The sequence below is a fragment of the Hypanus sabinus genome, chromosome 4 (genome assembly GCF_030144855.1).
Source record: "Hypanus sabinus isolate sHypSab1 chromosome 4, sHypSab1.hap1, whole genome shotgun sequence".
Lineage (NCBI taxonomy): Eukaryota > Metazoa > Chordata > Chondrichthyes > Myliobatiformes > Dasyatidae > Hypanus > Hypanus sabinus.
The window spans coordinates 189,659,429-189,679,708 of NC_082709.1; positions in this window are offsets into that span (position 1 = coordinate 189,659,429).

The window sequence follows — 20,280 nt, forward strand, 5'->3', positions numbered from 1 at the left end:
GGATGGGAGTGGTTCCAGAGGATTGGAGGGTTGTGGATGTTGTTCCTTTATTCAAGAAAGGGAGTAGAGATAGCCCAGGAAATTATAGACCAGTGAGTCTTACCTCAGTGGTTGATAAGTTGAAGGAGAAGATCCTGAGAGGCAGGATTTATGAACATTTGGAGAGGTATAATATGATTAGGAATAGTCAGCATGGCTTTGTAAAGGGCAGGTCGTGCCTTACGAGCCTGATTGAATTTTTTGAAGATGTGACTAAACACATTGATGAAGGAAGAGCAGTTGATGTAGTGTACATGGATTTCAGCAAGGCATTTGATAAGGTATCCCATGCAAGGCTTATTGAGAAAATAAGGATCCAAGGGGACATTGCTTTGTGGATCCAGAACTGGCTTGCCCACAGAAGGCAAAGAGTGGTTGTAGACAGGTCATATTCTGCATGGAGATCGGTCACCAGTGGTGTGCCTCAGGGATCTGTTCTGGGACCCTTACTCTTCGTGATCTTTATAAATGACCTGGATGAGGAAGTGGAGGGATGGGTTAATAAGTTTGCTGATGACACAAAGGTTGGAAATGTTGTGGGTGGTGTGGAGGGCTGTCAGAGGTTACAGCGGGACACTGATAGGTTGCAAAACTGGGCTAACAAGTGGCAGATGGAATTCAACCCAGATAAGTGAGAAGTGGTGCATTTTGGTAGGTCAAATATGATGGCAGAATATAGTATTAATGGTAAGACTCTTGGCAGTTTGGAGGATCAGAGGGATCTTGGGCTCCGAGTCCATAGGACGCACAAAGCAGCTGCGCAGGTTGACTCTGTGGTTAAGGAGGCTTATGGTGCATTGGCCTTCATCAGTTGTGGAATTGAATTTAGGAGACGAGAGGTAATGTTGCAGCTATATCAGACCCTGGTCAGACCTCACTTGGAGTACTGTGCTCAGTTCTCGTCGCCTCACTACAGGAAGGATGTGGAAGCCATAGAAAGGTTGCAGAGGAGATTTACAAGGATGATGCCTGGATTTGGGAGCATGCCTTATGAGGATAGGTTGAGTGAACTCAGCCTTTTCTCCTTGGAGCTATGGAGGATGAGGGGTGACCTGATAGAGGTGATGAGAGGCATTGATCATGTGGATAGTCAGAGGCTTTACCCAGGGCTGAAATGGTTGCCGCAAGAGGACACAGGTTTAAGGTGCTGAGGAGTAGTTACAGAGGAGATGTCAGGGTTAAGGTTTTTGCTCAGAGAGTGGTGAGTGTGTGGAATGAGCTGCCGGCAACGGTGGTGGAGACGGATATGATAGGGTCTTTTAAGAGACTTTTGGATAGGCACATGGAGCTTAGAAAAATAGAGGGCTATGGATAAGCCCAGTAATTTCTGCACATATTCAGCACAACTTTGTGGGCTGAAGGGCCTGTATTGTGCTGCAGATTTTCTATGTTCCTATGTTTCAGATAACACTATCTCTCCTCATAGTCTCTCCCCTCATTGCTGGAATTTCTTCTGCACCACCTCCAAAGCCAGTATATCCTTCCAGAAATAAAGAGACCAGAACTAAATGGAGTACTTCAGATGTAGCCTGACCAGTACCCTGTACAGTTGCGGCATAACCTCCCTGCTCTGAAATTCAATCCCTCCAGTAATGAAGGCCAACATTCCATTTGCCTTCTTGACAGCCTGCTGCACCTGCAAACCAACCTTCTGTGATTCATGCACAAACAATCACAAGTCCCTCTTTACAGCAGTATGCTGCAATTTTTTAGCATTTAAATAATAATCTGATCTTCTATTTTCCTTCCAAAGTGGATGACCTTGCATTTACCAAGATTGTACACCATCTGCCAGAGCCTTGCCCACTTACTTAACCAATCTATATCTCTCTACAGACTCTCTGTATGTTCTGAACAATTTGCTTCTCCACTCTATATAGTCTCATCAGCAAACTTAGATACACTAGACTCGGTCCCCTCTTCAAGAATGTTAATGTACATCATGAACAGTCACGGGCCCAGCACCAACCCCTGCGGCACATCGATCATCACTGATTGCCAGCTAGAGTAACACCCCTGTATCCCAATGTTGGAAGTCGAATCTGGATAAAGTCACTCAGAGACCGCTTAAGAACAAACTCTTTAGTCAAAGCACACAGGGCTTACTCAGTTAGTGGCTCAAACAGGACCAGTCACCTGTGAATGTTCTTGCCCGATCCACCAAACTAACTCACAATTCACCTTACAACACAGATATATTGTAGATTCTGTCCCTTGAAATGCCCTCCAGTAACTTTCCCACCACTGATGTTAGACTCACTGTCCTGTACTTCCTGGGCTCGTACAAGTAGGTCTTCTTAAATAAAGGCACAACATTAACCATACTCCACTCTTACAGTGCCTGACTCTTGACCAAGGTTTTAATGTATGTTAAGATAATTGGGGCTGGATGATGAAAACAGTAAATCAGTCTATGTACAAAAACAAAAATGGCAGCTTGCAGAGGCAGCTCGAAGGTACAGCCAAGCTCATTGTGATTGTAGAAACCATCTCAAAGGGCCATATCATCTATTCCTTCTCTGATTATTTTTGATGCACTTAATTCTAATGAGGAAATTAATAGTTGGGTTGGGAACTATGGTTCATCCTCAGTTGAAGTACTGTAAGCAGTTCTGGTTCATCAGACTGACAGGAGAGGGGGTGGGGTGGCTCTGTTGGTGAGAAATGATATTCAGTCCCTTGCAAGGGGGGGACATAGAATCAGGGGATATAGAGTCAATATGGATAGAACTGAGAAATTCTAAGGGTAGAAAGACCCTAATGGGAGTATTCTACAGGCCCCCCAAACAGTAATCTGGATGTAGGGTGTAAATTGAATGAAGAGTTAAAATTGGCATGTCGCAAAGGTAATGATACAGTTGTCATGGGGGATTTCAACATGCAGGTAGACTGGGAGAATCAGAATGGTACTGGACCCCAAGAAAGGGAGTTTGTGGAGTGCCTCCGAGATGGATTCTTAGAACAGCTTGTACTGGAGCCTACCAGGGAGAAGGCAATTCTAGATTTAGTGTTGTGCAATGAACCGCATTTGATCAAGGACCTCAAGGTAAAGGAACCATTAGGAGGTAGTGACCATAATATGATATGTTTTAACCTACAATTTGAGAAGGAGAAGGGAAAATCGGATGTGTCAGTATTACAGTTGAACAAAGGGAACTATGGAGCTACGAGGGAAGAGCTGGTCAAAGTTCAATGGAACAATACCCTAGCAGGGAAGACAGTGGAACAACAATGGCAGGTATTTCTGGGAATAATGCAGAAGGTGCAGGATCGGTTCATTCCAAAGAGGAAGAAAGATCCTAAGGGGAGTAAGGGGTGGCCGTGGCTGACAAGGGAAGTAAAGGACAGTATAAAAATAAAAGAGAAGTATAACATAGCAAAGATGAGCAGGAAGCTGGAGGACTGGGAAGCTTTTAAAGAGCAACAGAAGATAACAAAAAAGGCAATACACAGAGAAAAAATGAGATACGAAGGTAAACTAGCCAAGAATATAAAGGAGGATAGTAAAAGCTTCTTTAGGTATGTGAAAAGCAAAAAAAATAGTTAAGACCAAAATTGGGCCACTGAAGACAGAAACAGGTGAATTTATTATGGGGAACATGGAAATGGCAGATGAGTTGAACAGGTACTTGGATCTCTCTTCACTAGGAAAGACACAAACAATCTCCCTGATGTAATAGTAGCCAAAGGAACTAGGGTAATGGATGAACTGAAGGAAATTTATATTAGGCAAGAAACGGTGTTGGATAGACTGTTGGGTCTGAAGGCTGATAAATGCCTGGGATCTGATGATCTGCATCCCAGGGTATTTAAGGAGGTGTTTCTAGAAATCATGGATGCATTGGTAATCATTTTCCAATGTTCTATAGATTCAGGATCAGTTCCTGTGGATTGGAGGGTGGCTAATGTTGTCCCACTTTTCAAGAAAGGAGGGAGAGAGAAAACAGAGTTATAGACAGGTTAGCCTGACGTCAGTAGTGGGAAAGATGCTGGAGTTAATTATAAAAGAGGAAATTACGACACATTTGGATAGCAGTAGAAGGATCAGTCCGAGTCAACATGGATTTATGAAGAGAAAATCATGCTTGACTAATCTTCTGGAGTTTTTTGAAGATGTAGCTATGAAAATCGACAAGGGAGAGCGAGTGGATGTAGTGTACCTGGACCATCAGAAAGCTTTTGATAAAGTCCCACATAGGAGATTAATGGGCAAAACTAGGGCACAAGGTATTGGGGGCAGAGTACTGACATGGATTGAAAGTTGGCTGGCTGACAGGAAACAAAGAGTAGTGATTAACGGGTCCCTTTCGGAATGGCAGGCTGTGACCAGTGGGGTACCGCAACGTTCGGTGCTGGGACCACAGCTGTTTACAATATACATTAATGATTTAGATGAAGGGATTAAAAGTAACGTTAGCAAATTTGCCGATGACACAAAGCTGGGTGGCAGTGTGAAATGTCAGGAGGATGTTATGAGAATGCAGGCTGACTTGGACAGGCGAGATGAGTGAGCAAATGTATGGCAGATGCAGTTTAATGTAGATAAATGTGAGGTTATCCACTTTGGTGGCAAGAACAGGAAGGCAGATTACTATCTAAATGGAGTCAAGTTAGGAAAAGGGGAAGTACAACAAGATCTAGGTGTTCTTGTACATCAGTCAATGAAAGCAAGCATGCAGGTACAGCAGGCAGTGAATAAAGCTAATGGCATGCTGGCTTTTATAACAAAAGGAATTGAGTATAGGAGTAAAGAGGTCCTTCTGCAGCTGTACAGGGCCCTGGTGAGACACCACCTGGAGTATTGTGTGCAGTTTTGGTCTCCAAATTTGAGGAAGGACATTCTTGTTATTGAGGGAGTGTAACGTAGGTTCACAAGGTTAATTCCCGGATTGGCCGGACTGTCATATGTTGAAAGATTGGAGTGACTGGGCTTGTATACACTGGAATTTAGAAGGATGAGAGGGGATCTGATTGAAACATATAAGATTATTAAGGGATTGGACACACTGGAGGTAGGAAGCATGTAACCGCTGATGGGTGAGTCCAGAACTAGAGGCCACAGTTTAAGAATAAGGGGTAGGCCATTTAGAACAGAGATACGGAAAAACTTTTTCACCCAGAGAGTGGTGGATATGTGGAATGCTCTGCCCCAGAAGGCAGTGGAGGCCAAGTCTCTGGATGCATTCAAGAGAGAGTTGGATAGAGCTCTTATAGATAGCGGGGTCAAGGGACAAGGGGAGAGGGCAGGAACAGGGTACTGATTGTGTATGATCAGCAATGATTACAGTGAATGGTGGTGCTGGCTAGAAGGGCCGAATGGCCTACTGCAGCACCTACTGTCTTTTGTCTATTATCATATTATAGGAACGTTGTGGGGGCTTTGAAGAGGGTTCAGATGAGATTGACCAGAGTGCAACCTGGTTAGAGAACATTAGCTGTAAGAAGAGGATGGATAAACCTGGCAAACAGGAGGGAATCTGCAGATGCTGGAAATTCAAACAACGACACACACAAAATTCTGGTGGAACACAGCAGGCCAGGCAGCATTTATAGGGAGAAGCACTGTCAATGTTTCGGACCGAAACCCTTCATCAGGACTACAGTAACTGAAAGAAAAGATAGTAAGAGATTTGAAAGTAGAAGGGGGAGGGGGAAATGCAAAATGATAGGAGAAGACCGGAGAAGGTGGGGTGAAGTCAAGAGCTGGAAAGGTGATTGGCAAAAGAGATACAGAGCTGGAGAAGGGAAAGGATCATGGGACAGGAGGCCTAGGGAGAAAGAAAGGGGGAGGGGAGCACCAGAGGGAGATGGAGAACAGGCAAAGAGTGATGGGCAGAGAGAAAAAAAAGAGGAGGGAGGAAAATAAATAAATCAGGGATGAGGTAAGAAGGGGAGGAGGGGCATTAACGGAAGTTAGAGAAGTCAATGTTCATGCCATCTGGTTGGAGGCTACCCAGACGGAATATAAGGTGTTGTTCCTCCAACCTGAGAGTGGCTTCATCTCGACAATAGAGGAGGCCATGGACAGACATATCAGAATGGGAATGGGACATGGAATTAAAATGTGTTGCCACTGGGAGATCTTGCTTTCTCTGGCGGACAGAGCATAGGTGTTCAGCGAAACAGTCTCCCAGTCTGCGTAGGGTCTCACCAATATATAAAAGGCCACACCGGGAGCATCGGACTTTCTGTATCTCTTTTGCTAATCACCTTTCCGGCTCTTAGCTTCATCCCACCCCCTCCGGTCTTCTCCTATCATTTCGCATTTCCCCATCCCCCTCCCACTTTTAATTCCCTTACTATCTTTTCTTTCAGTTAGTCCTGACGAAGGGTCTCGGCCCGAAACATCGACAATGCTTCTTCCTACAGATGCTGCCTGGCCTGCTGCGTTCCACTAGCATTTTTTTGTGTGTGTTGGAGAAACTTGGATTATATTCTCTGGAACCTAGGAAACTGAGAGACAACCAGGTAAAAGTATATTAAATTAAGAGAGGAATTGATAGAGTCTTTATCCTAGGGAGAAAATGTCAAACACTATAGGGTATAGGTTTACGGTGAGGGGGGAACGGTTAAAGGGGATTACAAGGTGAGTTGTTTATTATAATACATAGTGACTTGTGGGTGACTAGAAAGTGCTGCTAGAAGTGGTGGTGGAAGTCGATTCAGATTTAGACTTATTTATCACATTTTCTATACATCAAAATATAATACAGTGAAATGCATCATTTGCATTAACAACCAACAGAAGCGATGGATATGCTGGGGACGGACATTCTGGTGCCAACATAGCATAGCCACAGCGTTAGGCAGAGCAACATAGAATAGAAAAGAACAGAATCCTACGAGCAGCAAAACAAGCCCTTTCTTCACTTCCACCCACCCACAGATGCAGAAGGTCTTGCAGTCTAGGACAGGCCTCCAGGCTTCCAGGGGTTGTACATTAATGCAGAGTTGCATTCATGCACTAGGGGAAGTCTGGGCTCAGATGTTGTTTGCAGGTCCATTCCCTTTAGTCAAGAATGTCGTGGGGCTTATTGACCAAACTTATTTAGATGCTTTGTCATTTACCTTCTACACCTGAACTACTGAGATTCCAATGACCTTGGTTCTGGAGTATTGTTACTCAATGGAACTTGACAAGGTTTGGCACAGACTAGATGGGTCAAAAGGCCTGTATCTTCGCTGTAGTACTCTATGATTGTACGGATCAGGTGCATATCAGCTCTAAAGACTAACTCCACCTCCAGAGAAACCTGTGGAGATAAGGTGAGAAAGACTGAGAAGTGTTTTGGAACAATGACACAACGCTGTTGGACCCAGGTCTTCACTGAGATGGATTCTGTTCTAGGCAGTGATTCAAATCATGAACTGCAGCCTTTTTCATTTTTGAGCTTCTTGTTGCTGGAAGTGGTGAGAGGAATGAGTTGAATATGTTGCTGTGGGATGGTCAAGGGCACGTATCCAGCACAGAGTCACAGTGTGGAGGGCTCCCCACACTATTAACTACCCCTCAGTCCCTTGTTCATGGCCTTCATGCTCTCAGTGGGGTGGGTGTAGATGCTGGGCTGTACAACACTGAGAAAACTATGCATCTAATGAGTGTTGGTGAGTAGTGGCTGAAGGTTCTGTGCTCTAGCTAACCACGTGTATTCTATTGCTTCTCTGCCTTCAGAAACCTTTTCATTCCAAATCCTCTTTCTTTGCCCTAGAGGAAAGATGGAGCTTCCAATCTGGAAAACACTTGAACCACTTAATCTCCTGGTCATTCTCATCAAACTGTTTCTCTTTGATAGAGAACCCAGCAATAAACCATCACTTTGGGAAAGTGCATTTTTCTATTTACAAATGTTGATGATTCATCCCATCACAAAATTCATTAAAGAGAAATACTGCAAAGTTTCTTCCACACCTCTAATCAAACTAGCTTCTTACTAACCATCCAATGGAAGTAATGCAGACTGTTTTGATAAGGTAGCACACATGTGAGGTTGCCAACAGAAATTAATTGTTCTGCTTTTCTAAAAGAAAAAGAGACAAATAGAAGCTTTCTGGCTGCTGTGGTTTGGAGGTGGAAAGTGTTTATCTCACTCATAAAAAAACCTCAGTGATGTTAGCAATAAGATCTCAGTTCTAATTATCCACAAACTGAACAACTCCAGCATGTGGCAAATGCCTTGTTAAGGTGTGAAAGGAGTGATTTTGCACTGTATAAAACATTGTGTTTTCTATTATATTGTGTTGCAGTGTGGATGACACATCGACGTAGGGTGGCTACAGAGGAAAGTAATTAGGTTTTAAATGGTGGGAGAATGGAAAATGTTGGTGTTCAGAGGGACTTGGTCTTTATACATGAATCGCTGAAGTTAATGTGTGGGTATGAACACAATTAGGAAATAAAATAGTTTAATTAGTCTTTATTGCAAGAGGATTTGAAGAAAAGAGTAAAGGTCTGGTGCTGAAATGAAGAAGAACTGTGGTTAGCCCGCTCGTGGAATGAGAAGGACATATGTGACAAAGGCTGTACAATAACTTCACCAGGTAAAAGACTAGGTTGCAGGCATTTTCCTATGAGGAAAGATTTAAAAAGTTGGGCCTCGGAATCTGTAGAATTGAAAAGAATGCAAAATAAAGAATGAAGGTTACAAGTTTCTATTAGAGTGGTTCCTTGAGGTTGTTATAGCCGAGTGGGAGGGGGGGGAGGGTTAGAGGGGATAAACTCCCGCTGCCTATTAAATATTCCCAATCGTGTGCATCTCAAATAACCTCCAACAATCAAGTCCAGATCCTGGCATTCACATTTGGCGTAGTTACAAAGCACGCAGAACTGATAGGAGAATGACTGTTGTACGAAAGCAGCATCCATCATCAGAGATCTTCACCACCCAGCCGTGTTCTTTCCTCGTTGCTGCAATCAGGTAGAAGGTACATGAACCTCAGGACTCATACCACCAGGTTGAAGAACAATTACTACCCCTCAACTATGAGATGAAGGGTATCAGGTAATATGGAAAGATAGGCAGGAAGGAAGAGGAGGTGGGGAGGCGCTCTTGATTAGGGATGAGATCAGGGCAATTGTGAGAGGTGATACAAGATCTATGGAGCAGAATGTTGAGTCCATCTGGATAGAGATTAAGAATAGTAAAGGGAAAAATCACTGGTGGGTGTTATCTATAGGCTACCTAATAAAAATACTGTATTGCAGTGGCAGAGGCAATTAACCAAGAAATAACTGAGGTTTGTAAGAACGGAAAGGCAGTTGTCATGGGGGATTTTAACTTCCACATAGATTGGGTGAATCAGGTTGGTCAAGGAAGTCTTGAGGAGAACTTCATAGAATGCATCCGTGATGGCTTTCTTGAGCAGCATGTTAGTGAACCTACAAGGGAAAATACTATCTTAGATCTAGTCCTGTGCAATGTGACAGGTAAGATTAACTATCTTGTAGTCAGGGATCCTCTTGGAAAGAGTGATCCTGGTATGATTGAATTTTGTATTCAGATGGAGGATGAAAAAGTTAGATCTAAAACTAGTGTACTATGCTTGAACAAGGAAGACTACAACAGGATGAGGGAGGAGATGGTTAATGTGGATTGGGAGCACAGGTTATTTGCTAGGACAGTTGAAGAACAGTGGAATACTTCGACCATAGTTCAGCATTTAATACCATCATTCCCACATTCCTATAAGACCATAAGACCATAAGATTTAGAAGCAGAAGTAGGCCATTCGGCCTATCGAGACTACTCCGCCATTCAATCATGGGATGATCCACTTCATCCCATCATCCCCACTCCCCTGCCTTCTCCCCATACCCTTTGATGCCCTGGCTAATCAAGAACCCATCTATCTCTGCCTTAAATACACCCAAAGACTCGGCCTCCACAGCTGCTCATGGCAACAAGTTCCACAGATTTACTATCCTCTGACTAAAGTAATTTCTCCACATCTCAGTTCTAAATGGACGTCCTTCAATCCTGAAGTCATGCCCTCTTGTCCCAGAATCCCCTATCATGGGTAATAATTTTGCCATATCTAATCTCTTCAGGCCTTTCAGCATTTGTAATGTTTCTATGAGATCCCCTCTCATTCTCCTGAATTCCAGGGAATACAGCTCAAGAGCTGCCAGACGTTCCTCATACAGTAACCTTTTCATTCCTGGAATCATTCTTGTGAATCTTCTCTGAACCCTCTGTAATGTCAGTATATCCCTTCTAAAGTAAGGAGCCCAGAACTGCACACAATACTCCAATTGTGGTCTCACAAATGCCTATAGAACCTCAACATCATATCCCTGCTCTTATATTCTATACCCCAAGAAATGAATACCAACATTACATCCGCTTTCTTCACAACTGTCTCAACCTGGAGGTTAACCTTTAGGGTATCTTGCACAAGGACTCCCAAGTCTCTTTGCATCTCTGCATTTTGAATTTAATCCCTATCTAATAATAGTCTACGTATTTATTTCTTCAACCAAAGTGCATGACCATACACTTTCCAACATTGTATTTCATTTGCCACTCCTTTGCCCATTCCCCTAAACAATCTAAGTCTCTCTGCAGGCTCTCTGTTTCCTCAATACTACCCGCTCCTCCACCTATCTTTGTATCATCGGCAAATTTAGCCACAAATCCCTTAATACTGTAATCCGAATCATTGACTTACATCGGAAAAAGTAAAAGTCCCAACACCGACCCCTGTGGAACTCCACTGGTAACCGGCAGCCAGCCAGAATAGGATCCCTTTATTCCCACTTTCTGCTTTCTGCTGAGCAGCCAATGCCCCACCCATGCTAGTAACTTCCCTATAGTTCCAAGGGCTCTTAACTTGCTAAGCAGCTCATGTGCGGTACCTTTTTAAAGGCCTTCTGAAAATTCAAGTACACCATGTCTACTGCATCTCCTTTGTCTACCCTACTTGTAACTTCCTCAAAAGTTTACAGTACATTTGTCAGGCAGGATTTTCCTTTCAGGAAACCATGCTGGCTTTGGCCTATCTTGTCATGTGCCTCCAGATACACCGTAATCTCATCCCTAACAATTGATTCCAACAACTTCACAACCACTGATGTCAGGCTAACAGGTCTATAGTTTCCTTTCTGCTGCCTCCCACCCTTCTTAATTAATGGAGTAACATTTGCAATTTTCCAGTCATCTGGTACATTGCCAGAATCTGTCAATTCTTGAAAGACTATCGATAACACTTCTGCAATCTCTCTAGCTACTTCCTTCAGAACCCTAGGGTGCATTCCATCAGGTCCAATAGATTTATCCAATCTCAGACCATTAAGTTTCCTGAGCACCTTCTGAATCATAATTTTCACTACACAAACCTCACTTCCTTGACATTCTTAAATGTCCGGTATACTGCAGATGTCTTCCACTGTGAAGACTGATGCAAAATACGCATTCAGCTCCTCCACCATCTCTGCATCTCTCATGGCAATCTCTTCAGCATCATTTTCTATTGAAAAGTGCAGGGGTGAAAACCTCAGTGGTGTGCACTTACCCCACTGCTCTACTCTCAATATACACATGACTTTGTGGCTAGGCATAGCTCAAATACCATCTATAAATTTGATGACAATACAACCTTTGTTGGTAGAATCTCAGGTGGTGACAAGAGGGTGTACAGGAGTGAGATATGCCAACAAGTGGAGTAGTGCTGCAGCAACACCCTGGCACTCAACGTCAGTAAGATGAAGGAGCTGATTGTGGACTTCAGGAAGAGTAAGGTGAAGGAACACATACCAATTCTCATAGAGGGATCAGAAGTGGAGAGAGTGAGCAGTTTCATGTCTCTGGGTGTCAAAATCTCTGAGGATCTACCCTGGTCCCAACATATCGATGTAGTTATAAAGAAAGCAAGACAGCAGCTAAACTTCATTAGGAGTTTGAAGAGATTTGGTACATCAACAAATACACTCAAAAACTTCTATAGATGTACCTTAGAGAGCATTCTGACAGACTGCATCACTGTCTGGTATGGAGGGGTGGGGAGCTACTGCACAGGACCGAAAGAAGCTGCAGAGGATTGTAAATTTCGTCAGCTTCATCTTAGGCGCAAAGTACCCAGGACATCTTCAGGGAGCGGTGTCTCAGAAAGGCAGCATCTGTTATTAAGGACCTCCAGCACCCAGGGCATTCCCTTTTCTCACTGTTACTATCAGGTAGGAGGTACAGAAGCCTGAAGGCACACACTCAGCGATTCAGGAACAGCTTCTTCCCCTCTGCCATCTGATTCCTAAATGGACATTGAATCCTTGGACACTACCTCACTTTTTTAATATGCAGTATTTCTGTTTTTTCATGTTTTTTTAATCTATTAAATATACTGTATGTAATTCATTTACTTGTTTATTAATTATTATTATTTTTCTCTTCTAGATTATGTATTGCATTGAACTGCTGCTGTTAAGTTAACAGATTTCACTTCATAATAAACCTGATTCTGATTCTGCATGAGCATCAGCTTGCTCTCCACATTGTGCTACTCTGGCTTGCGCATACAATGTAGTCACAGCTAAGACACAACATCCATGGTTCACCCTGATTAACAGAGGGCCTTTATTATAGTGATGACCTCTGATATTCCCCATGGCTGGGATGTCTGGAATCACAGTAACATCTCAATATACAGGTTTTGCATTCAGGGTGGAGAACGAAGAAACGCCTTTACCCAGAGGATGGTGAACCGTTGTAAGTGTCTAACCAGAAGAGCTGTACCATCAACATTCAGGAAGTCACCAATGGCAAGAACCTCAACTGGTTGACCATGTTAATACAGTGATGACAGCAAGTCAGAGACTGAGTATTCTGCAAAAAGTGAGTTACTTGTTCATCCACAACATCAAACATTCCTCTCCTCCATCAGCGGCACATCATGACTGCAGTGTGAACCATCCAGAACTCATCCACTGTCACCAAGATGGTCAAGGGGTGTGTATCCCTGCTAATAACATCATTTGTAGCTTCATTACAATCATACACCATCCTGGTTTAGAAATGTATAACTATTCTTTCAGTGTCATTGAGTTTAGCATACCACAAAGCACAGGAGCAGACCCCTCAGCCCACAATAATTAACCACCTAACTAAACTAATCAGTGCTGTGTATACAATGTCCATATCCTTCCATTACTGCATATTCATGTTCTTGCCTGGTCCACACCATCTTCTGTTGAAGTGTTCACCTGAGAGTCGGCTGGTGTGGTATACTGCGTCCGGTGCTCCCGGTGCAGCCTTTTATATATATTGGTGAGACCCGACGCAGACTGGGAGACAGTTTCACTGAACACCTACGCTCAGTCCACCAGAAAAAGCAGGATCTCCCAGCGGCCACACATTTTAATTCCACGTCCCATTCCCATTCTGATATGTCTATTCATGGCCTCCTCTATTGTCAAAATGAATCCAAACTCAGTTTGGTGGAACAACACCTTACATACCAGCTGGGTAGCCTCCAACCTGATGGCATGAACATTGACTTCTTTAACTTCCGTTAATGCCCTTCCTCCCCTTCTTACCCCATCCCTGACATATTTAGTTGTCTGCCTGTTCTCCTTCTCCCTCTGGTGCTCCCCCCCCCCCCCTTTCTCCTGAGGTCTCCCGTCCCATGATCCTTTCCCTTCTCCAGCTCTGTATCACATTTGCCAATCACCTTTCCAGCTCTTAGCTTCATCCCAACCCCTCTGGTCTTCTCCTATCATTTCGCATTTCCCCCTCCCCCCACTATTTTCAAATCTCTTACTATTTTTCCTTTCGGTTAGTCCTGACGAAGGGTCTCGGCCTGAAACATCAACAGCGCTTCTCCCTATAGATGCTGCCTAGCCTGCTGTGTTCTACCAGCATTTTGTGTGTGTTGTTGTTTGAATTTCCAGCATCTGCAGATTCCCTCCTGTTTGCCACACCATCTTCTTGTAGCTTTCATCAACCAGCCTGAAGTCCAACACCATTAGGTTTAAGAATAGCTACTTCCCTTCAACAAGTCAGTTCTAAAAGTTAAAGATTAGCTTTACTTGTCACATGTATATTGAAACATCCAGTGAAATGAGTCACTTCTGCCCTGCCTCTTGAACTTAATACCTCAACTAATCAAAACACATATGAAATACACCTTCCTTCTCACACTATACGCCCGTGTAGCCACTTTCAGGGTGCTATGGATGTGGATTCCAAGGTGCACCTTGACATCTACACTTTAAAGTTTTTGCCATCAGAAGTGTATTGTTTTGATCTCCCAAAGTACAACATTTTATACTTGGCCAAATTAAACTTTACCATGGCTCCATCAATATCTGCAACTGATCTAAGTTCTAAACTTTCCTTTCATACAGCACAAGGCAGGCTATAGTGCTTATACATGTGCCCAACAACATTTCCCAAAGGCACAGGGAAAAGCAATAACTCTCAGCCTTTTCAGTGATGTCAATGTATGAAAAATTAAAAAATAAAAATTAGCTTATGTCATCAAGAGTTAATGCAATTGTGCTCAAAATTTAAAACATTTAAAACCAATGTCCAGCTCAGCGACACAGCTAATCTGCTACTGCTGCAAGCAGCTAAACTCTACCTGAGAAGCTGCATTTTCTTTGTACTGACCTTTATAAAACAGTAACTGAAACCCATATACATACAAGTTATGATATCATTTCTTAGCTTGGAGGCAAACACATACAAGGGGCTGATTTTAATTATATTTTATACACTGAATCACAACTCACCACAAAAATAAAAGGCATTTGCACCTTTGAAATCTGATAGGTAGAATTAGTTTGTCTAATATACTCAATGAATTGTTTTCTTCAAGTTAACAGTTAGCCTGTGGAATAGATCTACAGTATGCATTAACTGCAGAAAGACCAAAGCTGAGCGTTGAAACAGCACTTCCCGAGCAGTGCAGTTCCTGTGCACATTGAAGTTAGTGGAAAATAACATCAGTAACACCACAGGTTTGTACAGTCATAGGAGTCACAGAGCAATACAGGCCCTTCAATCCAACCAGTCCATACTAATCATGGTGTCCATACAGCTAGTCTCAAGAATCTGTGCTCCACCCACATCTCTCTAAGCCCCACCCCGCCATGTACCTGTCCAAGTGCTTCCTAAATGATACTATTGCACCTGTCTCAACCATTTCCTTTGGTAGCTTGTTCCATATAGTCACCGCTGTCTACTTGAAGAAATTGCCCCTCAGGTCCCTTTTCAATTTTTTCTCTCTCAACCTAAACCTATGCCCTCTAGTTTTTGACTTTCCTACCCTGGAGGAAAGACTGTTACCGTTCACATTATCTGTGCCTCTCATAATTTTAAACATTTCTTTCAGAATTGCCCTACATTCCATAAAGATTTAGCCAGACCAACCTCTCCATATAACTTGGACACTTTAGTTCTGGCAATATCCTCTTAAATCTGCTCTGTACTCTTTCCAGTTTAATCATATACTTCTTATAACAGGCTGACCAAAACTGTACACAGTGCAGCATCACAAATATCTTATACAACTGTAACATAATGTCCCAACTCCTATACTCTCAGTCCTGACTGATGAAGGCCAACAACCTAAGGGCCTTTTTCACCACCTTTCTACCTCTGTCAATGAACAATACACATTCACTCCCAAGTCCCTCTGTTAATTATACTCCCTCCCTCCCTACTAAGCGCGGTACAAGACCATAAAACATAGGAGCAGAATTAGGCCATCCAGCCCATCAAGTCTGCTCCACCATTCAATCATAGCTGATTCTTTACAAGGAATCATTCTTGTAAACCTCCTCTGGACCCTCTCCAATGCCAGCACATCTTTTCTAAGATGAAGGGCCGAAAACTGTTCTCCATATTCAAAGTGAGGCCTCACCAGTGCCTTATAAAGCCTCAGCATCATGTACATGCTCTTGTATTCAAGACCTCTTGAAATGAATGCTAACATGGCATTTCCCTTCCTCACCACAGACTCAACCAGCAAATTAACCTTCAAGGTGTTCTGCACAAGGACTCCCGTCCCTCTGCATCTCAGATTCCTGGATTTTGTCCCCATTTAGAAAATAGACCGCACATTTATTTCCACTACCAAAGTGCATGACCATGCATTTTCCAAAGTTGTATCTCATTTGCCATTTTCTAGCCCATTCTCCTAATCTGTCTTTCTGTATCCTTCCTGTTTCCTCAACACTACCTGCCCCTCCACCAATCTTCGTATCATCTGCAAATTTGGCAACAAAACCATCTATTCCATCATCTAAGTTATTTATATACAGCATAAAAAGAAGTGGCCCAAACACTCACCATGCAGAACACCACTAGTCAACCAGAAAAGGATCCTTTTATTCCACTCACTGCCTCCTACCAATCTGCCAGTGCTCTAACCATGTTAGTAACTGGTTGGCTTTCCAAACGACACCACCTGACATTTATCAGGGAGAGCAGAATTGCATTGAAATGTCTGGACAGATTGAGACTGCATTTAAGCATGTCAGACAGAAGAACCCACTGGCTGGCTGACTGGTGAAGGGGGGTTGACTGGACACATCGCCTGAAACAGCTGCAGGCAATGGAGAAGGCTACTTTCAGGGCTGGGAGGGAGAGGATGGGATTGCGGGGAAGCACCACACCCAGGTCATTGCCCACAACCACCACTCAGTTCCTCTCCTATCCCACCGCTTCAGTACCTACCGGAATGTCTGCTGCTGATGTAGCAGGTGGGGACAGGGTGGAGCAAAGTTTCATAGTAGAAGACAGCTACAACATGGGTAGAGTGCAATGGAACATTTTGGATTTGATAGAACCACATGCTGCCAGCTTGCTTGACATCTGCAAGCTCACAGTGAGGCAGTAAGTTGCCCTTGGTCTCTGTGAGTGAGCAATGAGGGAGAAGGTAGTGCTTGACCTCTGTGAGTGCACAGTAAGGGAGCTGTAGTGTTTGGTTTCTGTAGGCTCGCCACGAGGGAGCAGACTGCACTCGGTCTCTGTGACCACTGAGGCAGCAGGTTTCACTCAATCTCTGTGACTGCACAGGGAGGGAGCAGGTAGGGTTCGGCCTCTGTGAGTCAGCAGTGAGGGAGCAGCTCACAGTTGGGCTCTATGGCATGCAATGAGGGAGCAGGTGTTGTTTGATCTCTGTGATTACACACAGGGAGGCTTCACAGCTGAAACGTCTCCACCCAAGCAAGGCTGCAGGCCCGGATGGTGTCAGCCCCAGGGTGCTCAAAGCCTGTGCCCCCCCAGTTATGTAGAGTACTTCACCATGTCTTCAACCTGAGCCTGAGTCTCTAGAGGGTTCCTGTGCTATGGAAGACGTCCTGCCTCGTTCCTGTACCGAAAACGCCACACCCCAGTGGCTCCAATGACTACAGACCGGTGGCATTGACCTCACACATCATGAAGATCCTGGAGAGACTTGTTCTAGAGCAGCCTATAGTTAGGTCACACTTAGACCCCTTCCAGTTCGCTTACCAGCCCCGACTAGGAGTTGAGGATGCCATCATCTACCTGCTGAACCATGTCTATGCCCACCTGGACAAGCCGACGAGAACTGTGAAGGTCATGTTTTTTGACTTCTCCAGTGCGTTCAACACCATCCACCCTGCTCTGCTGGGTGAGAAGCTGACAGTGATGCAGGTGGATGCTTCCCTGGTGTCATGGATTATTGATTACCTGACTGGTAGACCACAGTACGTGCGCTTGCAACACTGTGTGTCAGATAGAGTGGTCAGCAGCACTGGGGCTCCACAGGGGACTGTCCTGTCTCCCTTTCTCTTCACCATCTACACCTTGGTCTTCAACTACTGTACAGAGTCTTGCCATCTTCAGAAGTTTTCTGATGACTCTGCCATAGTTGGATGCATCAGCAAGGGAGATGAGGCTGAGTACAGGGCTAAGGTGGGAAACTTTGTCACATGGTGCGAGCAGAATCATCTACAGCTTAATGTGAAAAATACTAAGGAGCTTGTGGTGGACCTGAGGAGGGCTAAGGTACCGGTGACCCCTGTTTCCATCCAAGGGGTCAGTGTGGACCTGGTGGAGGATTACAGATACGTGAGGATACGAACTGACAATAAACTGGACCGGTCAAAGAACACTGAGGCTGTCTACAAGAAGGGTCAGAACTGTCTCTATTTCCTGAGGAGACTGAGATCCTTTAACATCTGCCGGATGATGCTGAGGATGTTCTACGAGGCTGTGGTGGCCAGTGCTATCATGTTTGCTGTTGTGTGCTGGGGCAGCAGGCAGAGGGTAGCAGACACCAACAGAATCAACAAACTCATTCGTAAGGCCAGTGATGTTGTGGGGGTGGAACTGGACTCTCTGACGGTGATGTCTGAAAAGAGGATGCTGTCCAAGTTGCATGCCATCTTGGACAATGACTCCCATCCACTCCATAATGTACTGGTTAGGCACAGGAGTACATTCAGCCAGAGACTCATTCCACCGAGATGTAACACTGACCGTCATAGGAAGTCATTCCTGCCTGTGGCCATCAAACTTTACAACTCCTCCCTCGGAGTGTCAGACACCCTGAGCAAATAGGCTGGTCCTGGACTTATTTCCACTAGGCATGATTAACTTATTATTATTTATGGTTTTATATTGCTATATTTCTACCTATTCTTGGTTGGTGCGGCTGTAACGAAACCCAATTTCCCTTGGGATCAATAATATATGTCTGTCTGTCTGTCTGTCAGGTCGCGCTCAGTCTCTCTGAGCACCCAGTGAAGGTGAATGTAGTGTTCGCTCACCTCGCCACATTTTGTCCAGTGGGGTGCACCCATTTAGCAGTAACCCTCACCTTCATCCCACTGGCAGCCATGCTGAACTTAAACCGATACGGGGTTTATATTTTCTCAGACATAACATTAATTCCCTTAGAGTGTTTTAATTACATTAATTTACTAATTATTTCATCTGTGAGCACAATGCAGAAAGAATAGTGATGAACATCACCACTAATATCACAAGATACAGTTGCATTTGAAAGTTGTGTTATATTATCATTATTCGGAACTGATTCCATTATAGCTATTCCAATAATCCATAACTACAAGCACTTCCCTATAGGTCAACATGCTGTGATTGTGTCTACCTAACTCCATTACTGTTCTGATGGATGTTGTGGATAAAATACAGATTGTTCATATTTGTTCACTTTACCAATAACTGAATGACAGTGTGCATCTGAGATAATTTTATTCAGATATTTGAATAGCTGATGAATACACATGTTTAAGTGATATTTTCTGGCTGCTATTTCAAGTGATCCACTGTCAAAATGCAAACAGATAATGTACAAATATGATAAAGATGAAAACGTAATCCCTCGATTGTGAAAGTCCTTCACTTCATCTGACACTTGCAACAAGCAACTCAAATTCTACCAGGTGGTATGATTGCGATGATGGTTCAGATACGTAATTTCCTTTGATGAATATTGGAAACTGTGCTGCGGGAAAGGGTGGACGATGTGTGAGCTCTCTGCCAACTGCGGCTGCAAAACAACTGAAATAAGAAATAGACTAACCCACGCCTTAACATTTGTAATGAAATCAGGTTCATTCATAATCTCAGAGTATGTGGGAAAAGTGATCATGACAGTGCCTATTTTGCTTGAGAGGGGATGGACACAATTCAATTGGAGAAAGTATTTTAACTTAAATAAGACCAACTGGAGAACTGAGGGATAAGTTAGCTCAGAGAAAGTGAAAAAATGAATTGTAAAAATCTTGAGTATACAAAAAAAAATGGCAAGAATTTAAAACTATGTTTTATTCATCTAAAAGAAATCTCCAATCCCTGAGTACATAGATAGGGTGAATATATTCATTCTTTTTCCCAGAGTTAGGGGAATCAAGAGCTAGAGGGCAAAGGTTTTAGGAAAAAGGGAAGAAATTCAATAGGCACCTGAGGGACAACATTTTTAAACAAAGGATTTTATGTACAGTATATGGGAAGATCTGCGAGGAGAAGTGGTGAGATGGAATAGAGTTGGACAGTTACATGGATTGGAAAGGTTGAGAAGGTTATGGGCCAAATTCTGGTAAATGGAACTAGTTTTGATGAGGTGCCTCAGTCAGGATGGACCAGGCCTGTTCTGTGCTGTATAACTCTATGAAGTAAACACGACAAAACAAAAACGTTCCTTTCAATGGTGAGGAAGGCAAATGTGATGTCAGCATTCATTTGAGAGGACTAGAATATAAAAGTAAGGATGTCATGCTGAGGCTTTACAAAGCTTTGGTCAAACCTGAAA